This window comes from Bombus fervidus, chromosome 10 (genome assembly GCF_041682495.2).
Source record: "Bombus fervidus isolate BK054 chromosome 10, iyBomFerv1, whole genome shotgun sequence".
Lineage (NCBI taxonomy): Eukaryota > Metazoa > Arthropoda > Insecta > Hymenoptera > Apidae > Bombus > Bombus fervidus.
Window position 1 is genome coordinate 14,061,694 of NC_091526.1, and position 7,759 is coordinate 14,069,452.

A 7,759-nucleotide genomic window follows, 5' to 3' on the forward strand; every position below is an offset into this window, starting at 1 on the left:
GAGCCACCAATTCCACGTTATTTCACGATATTTTATGATATATATTCGAGTTATTTTCAAATTCCCGCGTAAATCATATCGCGTTGCGAGTTCCAAAAGGCGACGAACGAAGCATATTTCATCGCAGCGTTCGAGCGTTCTGTCCCCATAAATTGCGACGATTTCAGTAAAAAATCCGTTCGAGAAAATATGATTATTTACAGAGGGTGCTATTTATTTTCATACCTACGCGTATCTCTTATCGCTAACTACGCTGGTATACGCGTTATATGCATTTGTACTTACAATATATCGCCGTATTTGTGTACGTTGTCTTTATATACTGGGTGTGTCCATAAAACTACGTCCAATTTGTAATTTACAAGAGCAATCGCACGAAATATTCTCCAGACCTATATTTAGTTCCATTACGAAGATCGTTGCTCTATAGTTCTGCACCGTGCTTCTGCGAACTGAAGTTATTTTGAAATACCATTCAGCCAAAGTTTTAAGCAAGGAATCAAGAGACAATAATTCGCAGACATCTCGTATTAACGTGGAAAGTCGTAATCGTTCGGTTTCACCAGTTGCACGAAAGTAAGTAGGTACGTATAAACGACGAAAGCGAAGAAGAAGCTTAATCACGCTCGCGTATACAATTTGAAGACGAACGTTAATAGACGGAGTAAATTTTCATCGATAATTCGGTGAAAGTGAAGAAACGGCTATGTAACGATATACGTATTCGAACAGTAGTTTCACGTAATACAAGTTTTTGCACTTTTCCTTTTTTCACAGCGTAAACGTTGTCGGTAGAAGGAATATAGAAGCTTTATGTAAAAATCACTCGGACGACCGAGGGCTTAAATTACGTTTATGTATATTCAACGAAATAGCAAAAGTACTTTCTATTTCCTCTTGCACGATGCTTCTTACGCGATGAGTAATCGTATAATCGCACTTTCCTTTCGGCGGAGAAATTCTTAACGATTCCATATTTATGCGGGCGTTATTATCACGCAGCGATATATCGTACGTCACCTTTTCTAACGTATTTCATTCAAAACAAACAACGTCTTAATCGCTGTATCTTTCACATAGGACAGAGGAAAAACCAGGTACGTGGTATATCGCGATCGTGATACGTCTCTCTCGGTAAGAACTATTTTACGAATAATCCTAATTCGGTCGAGTAACCTCCTCGTGAAAACCAGTATTATATATATATACATATATAGAAATGTTACGTTATCCGATATCTTAGGATGCATATTTAAGAAACGCCCTATGATTTTAAAGGAAATGGCTGTTAGACTCGAATCTTAATAGCGTAAAAATATAATTTTTCTGATTTATATCTATAACACATATCGTAAATGGTTTAGCCAGCAAATACTCCGTGTATCTACGTACACGCACAGATATGGAGAGCGAATCGTTCGTTCGACGTAGAAAATTTGTTATTTCGTCATCTAATGGATCGAAGATAGAAAACGATCGAATATTTCTTCAAGGGCCATAGAACTTTTGCGCATGCTACACGTTGACTTATATTAGCTTACTGGGATGGCAGTATTTACGAGCTGCTATGGTCGATTCGTTTTAAGTACGATGATGGTCTCAAGTGGCCAAGAGTGACGCTGACGTTTAACGACAAGCGCCTGCTGTTGAAAATTGCCGGCTAACAACTGGCTACTTACAAAGTCCACCACGGGTCACTATTGCATTAAGCAAACCTATGAAACTGTCTGTCGATGGGCAAGTAACAACGCGTACTCTGTTAAGATTTATTTTCGTGCAGTTTCGAAAGGGGTAGACGTACTTTAATCTTTATTATTGCTTTCTCCTCGTTAGAAGTACTCTGTGACCGATATACACACACACACACACACACACACGTGTGTGTAATAATAACAATAACAATCAAATGTTTTCGATCATCGATCATCGATCATCGATCATCGATCATCGATCATCGCTTTCTACGAAAATGCTACAACTTTTGTCGATCTTTTGTCATTAAAATGTCGTTAAAAGACTAACAATGAAACATAGGAAAGTAATTTAGTGCTACGTAACGGTTGTAAGAAGCGATCTCGATAGTCTGCGGAAATTATATATGTATATATATTTTTTTTTTACTTTTTAGTCAGTATATATATCTTTATACATATGTATGACGTCTGTCGAGAGATGCAGATAATAACATGTGTTATATTCGTAACAGGCCGATGTCCTATATCGTTATATATACATGTATAACGATATGAGCGTATTGTTCTAGATTTAGCTTAGTACTTGTAACAACGATATCTACGCGTCTGTTTGAATAACAGTTTATCGAAAATTTTCGATGCTAATTGCACGTTACACGAGTCCTGTCCATAACGTGCGACGAATATCGCATATACGTAATACATGTGAAAAGCGTATTCCGTAAGAAAAATTGGAGGAAAGACAAGAGGCGGATGGTAAATATCAAACGATGTTTCGAACGTTTCAAAGATGCGAGTCGTTCGATTGGACGTAGAAAAAAGATTTCTATGCGGTTTGTGCCACAACTATATGGTTCACTATATGGTTAAGAGTAACGATCTTTCTAACAATTATAGCGTTTCCCCCTCTTAATTAAAAATTACTGCTCGTTATTACAGCGTTTTTCAACCTTCAATTAAGAAATATGACGCGGCCTTTCTAATTAAAATTGTTCTAATTAAACGATATTCCTATGCCACATTTACAATCGATCGGATGATTATAAATATGGTTCGAAAGAATCGAACAAAGTAGTAGACTCGTTCCAGTATACAGTATTTTGACAAGCGCCTGTAAAAATCGTTGAAACTAGAGATCGTTTAATAAGCATAATTAAAACTTTCGACTCGGATGCAGAGAATAATTCTCTGCTTCAACGAGTGTAACGTTCTATCATAAATAATTCATTTCGTTGAGGATTTCAAAATATATATGCAAGTTAGTTAGGAGAGGGCGCGTCACGGCTAATTTACATGAAAAAGGTAATCATTTTCTATTTTTATTATCTTTTATCATCTTTTGGATAAATTTTACAACAAGCTGTACGATTCTCTTAGTTCCTATTTTACCGAATCGAATGATTTTCTAAATGACGAAAGTCAGTTTAGATATCTTCTTAGTGTCGGAGAAAAGAAAAAATCACGAAAATATTTATCAAGCGTTACATCGAATTTTCCAAAAGAGAATCCACGCATACGCGTGAACTTATCAAGCAGAGAGTACAGAGATACGTAGGACGAACTATATGAATCTACTAGGTACGTAAAACAGATAAATAAATACCGTGGAATCGTAAGCTACGATCTATCGTAGTGACAAATGCTTTACGACGATAATAAACTATAAATAGCGGCTTGTTCAAGCAAGGCAAATATATTCATAGAAGTTGGAGGAAGCAGCGATTCTTTGATCTGGCGAGTGCAACGAAACGTCGATATCGCGGAAGAGCTAGGGGAATACTGAAAGTCGTTGCGTTCGCGATTGCAGCGGTCATGATGCACAGGCGACACGATTGAAATACCACGGCGTATGCTTTCCGCCATCGTGCATTACAAAGAGGTCTTCCATGGAAAAGAAGGGGGCGCCATGACGGATTTTCCATGACGAGCTCGCCGGGGTCAAAGGCCGAGAACCTTATGCCGCATACCTAGTCCGGCTAAATACCAATAGAACCCGTTTTTTCCGCTCTTTTTTTCTTCTACGAGTCTCATAACTTTTATACTATCGTACTTTCTGCAGTTGCTTTCATCGAAACGCGCAAAGTGCCAAATGATGCGCGACGAAATGAAATTTATAAGAGATAATTTATAAGATGTCTATGAAATCGTGGATAAAACGATAATCACTTTTAGTAAAGAAACAAAGAAATTGATAAAAAACGCGTCGATACGGAAATGAAATTACTTGGAACCTTCGTCGAGTTTAAAGTATACCGATGCACGAGCGAAAGAACAACGTTAAAACTTACGGATAATGAAATATGGCGATAAAGGAAAAGCAACGTACACGAAAAATCAGAGTGGATCGTGCCGGTGAAACGGTAAAGGCCGATCAGATTCGACGACATCAAACAACGTAGTACAGTTTGCATGTAAATGAAATTTAAACAAGTTTACAGAATACGCGATAGATGATCGATAAGAGACGAATAACGAACGACGATTAACGAGATACGATTGAACAAACCAGTTTTACGAAAGGTGGCTGTACGTCGGCGATTTCGTTGCGCGCGACGGATGACAGCGAAGACGGAAAAGAAAAAGTTTCGGAAGAAGCCAACCACCGATCAACGAGTTATTTGGTTAACAATATTCTTATCGTATTTTTCATATCTTATCTCGCGTTGTTTCTTATTCGTTAATATTGATTTTAACGATTAAAATACATTTATCAGGTTATTTCGTACACGTAAACAAAGTGGTTCTCGTTAACGAAGTTTTTCGCAGTTCGAGGTCCCTGTTAGAAATAGAGCGGGATAAACGTTATTTCGCCGATTGCCAATTTACCGTCCGAATTCGATTCGATTCGATTCGAAGAATGGCAATTCTCCTCTTCTTCTCCGAAAAACAAACATACTTCTTCGATCGCTGCCTGTAGCTGTGCCGAGCTGCTCGCAATATCGTTCTCTCCTGATCTGTAACAGTTGTGTTATGCAATTTCCTCTCTCATCGTACATATCGAAATCTCTTTCGCTGAAATAAGTTTCCTTATACTATCGTATTAACGGATAACGTTGTTTAACGCGAACGATAATTTCTTCTTCTATTTACGTTTTTCGAAGCTGTCCGTTGCCAGGTGAATGCAAGTTCCTTCGCAACGTTGAACAACGTTCAAACACCGAACGACGATAATTAACGAGGGCCCGTTAAAAGGTCCGAAACCGGTCCCCAGCGAGGGAAAAGCAAGCTGTGCCAGCAGGACGTAATAAAAGAAAAATCACGGCCGTACTCTATTTATCGTTCGAACGGTGTTAGACTCTCTTCGTACACGGAACGATCGCGGTCACGTAACCACGGGCACGCGATTAGACCCGATAAATCGATCGGAAGCGTTCGACCGCAAACGGAATGACGCCGTGTAGCGTCGATCGATCGTCGCCGATCGAAATCGAAATACGTATTACCGATCGTCGTGCAGTCATCTCGGCGAAACATACTCGAGCTGCTTTTTTCTCGATCGAGCGCACACCGATAACAAGGATTATCGTAGCGCGATGACAAACGATCGACGGATCGCCCGATCTAAACATTCAAATCGATATTCTTAAAACGCATAGACGAACATTGAAAATCCTCCATTCGGCAAAATTAACGATACTTAATAAGCAGCGATCTAATGAGAAACTTGGGCAGGTTAACCGCGTGCCTCCCCCGGAAATTTCAATAAAGTAACCACGTTAGCTTTTATCGGTAGATTGAAATGCAGGTCGGTCGATAGGCTTACGGATAAGATAGTCGACGACACTCGCATCTGGTAACACGAAACCGGAAACTATCGCAGGTTTTTGAGCGGCAAATTTGCCGTTGTCGCTCGTTAAAAGTTAAATCATCGTGGCGTTTAATGCGAAAGATCGAAGGTTCGATTGAAAAGAGAAAGAAAAGCACAGCCAAGGGGGTCCAGGAGAACCCGTTTTACGACTCTTACTTCATTCTTCGTAGCTCTCAGCATCGTCGGCCACCTTCTCTTTCTTCCTCTTTCTCCCTCTTTCTTCCTCTTTTTCCCTCTTTCTTCCTCTTTCTTCCTCTTTCTTCCTCTTTCTTCCTCTTTCTTCCCCTTTCTTCCTCTTTCTTCCTTTTTCTTCCTCTTTCTTTATTTCGTTTCGCCGGAACATTTTCAACGAAGAACCAGCCAAGAATTCGCTACCGCCGAATTTCACCGATCAACCTCTCGTCGCCCCTTTCTCCTTCTCCTCTTTTCATCTTTTTTTTTCGTAAAGAAGATTCTACTTCGTGTTTCGGATTATTCCCTCGCGTATCTCATTTTCTTCCTCATTAAAATCAACGTTGCGATCCAATTAAAAGTTTCTTTTTCTTACTTCGAATCGCTCGAATGCAAAAGAGAGCGACGAAAAAGGCTCCTAGAGACAATGTCGCGCTCCACGTTATCGTATTTCCTATTCGAACTGCAATTGTTCGGCAATCTTTCCAACAGGTACCTATCCATTTCCAACGATATCTTCGAAACATCAAAAGCCTGTACCGAAACACAGAAAAAAGATATTCTTAGGTGCATACTATTCGAACGTTATGCACAGCTGGACGGTACAAGATCGCAAGAGTCAATCCTTCTGCTCGATGGACTTGGACGCTTCGACGATATATTTTAATTTCAGCAGCGAGAACATGGAAACATTTCCATTACCTTGGATTAAACTCTGACTAATTGAACGTATTTTACGAATGCGTTAGACTTCTCGATACGCGTGAAACGCGCAGCGAGCATTCCCGTGGGAAAGAAGAAACCGAGAAGCTACTTAATCGCCGTGCCGTTGGATGTCGGATGTGGGACACGCGACCGGACAATCGGTCGGAACGTTTCAGGATCCAGGTTTTTCGATTTCCCTGGTTGCGTACCCGCATGTCGTCCAGCCACTTCAACTGATTTGTAAATTGCTCGTCCAGCCGCTTCACCACCCGCTTTGCCGTCCAGAAGGCCAGGGAGGTGTTACGTCAGAGCAGGCAGCTCGTGTGCTCTTCGAAAATACGGGCTTTTAAATTGCCGTACATCTCCCCTCGAGCGCGCTCCACAGTCACAGCGACGACCACGGCACAGCGGTCAGGTCGCTTGTCCATGTGCTTTTCGCGTTTAATAAATTAATGGAACCTCGCGTGCCGCTACAATTTCACGCGTAAAGGGAAAATTTATCGCGGGTGCATAGATGAAACCAGGTAAGGTAGCTCAACACCCCGTTCTTCGAAATCGAATCTCCGATCGATCCGACAAACTTTTTTTAAGATCGGGTCAAACGACAGTTTCTATTCTTTTTATTTCTTTCTTTTTTTTTTTTTTTTTTTAAGCAGATGGAAGGATTAGTTTGCTAAATGATGTCTCACAAAATTTCGAATAAATTGCAATTGATCGGAATGTATATACGCTGAGAATTTTATCGAGATCGGTCGACACAAGCGACAGACATCGAAACTGTGATTTTCGCTACTTGGATAAAAAGGTTGCAAAATGATTCCGACCAATTGCAATTTCCTCGAACTTTTTTTTTTGTATCTTATCTGGTTCATTAATCCCCCAACTTCTCGAAAATAGCCAATTTCAAGAAAGCTATTCGGTTTCAAAAGGTGTTGCGACAGTTCTGCATATTATTTAGAAGCTATAATCTGAAATAAAAAGAACAAACCTGTTAGGTCTCGCATCGGCAAAGTTAGAAATTAAGAGAATTTCTTATGTCTGGATACGAGCTGTGGAAATCAAAGTGTTGGACCACAGCTGGCCTAATGTGTTCTATAGGTGTCCGAACGTTGCAACAAACTCTTGTAATAAACTTATCGATCCGAAAATTCGTAATTTATTTTTGCCCCTGGAATGGGTCTTGATATTAGAAGAGGTAGTCCTGCTTCGCGTGGCTCGGAGCAATCGATCGCTCCGAGCGATTTTCACTCGTGTCGAACGAAATTATTCATTGGTCGGTCGCATGCAAATTATTCTCGCAGAGAAAGGCGTGAGATGTTCCTCTCGTTACGCTTTTGCCCGGTAATTCATTCGCGTTCGAAACGGGCATGCCGTTCGTGAT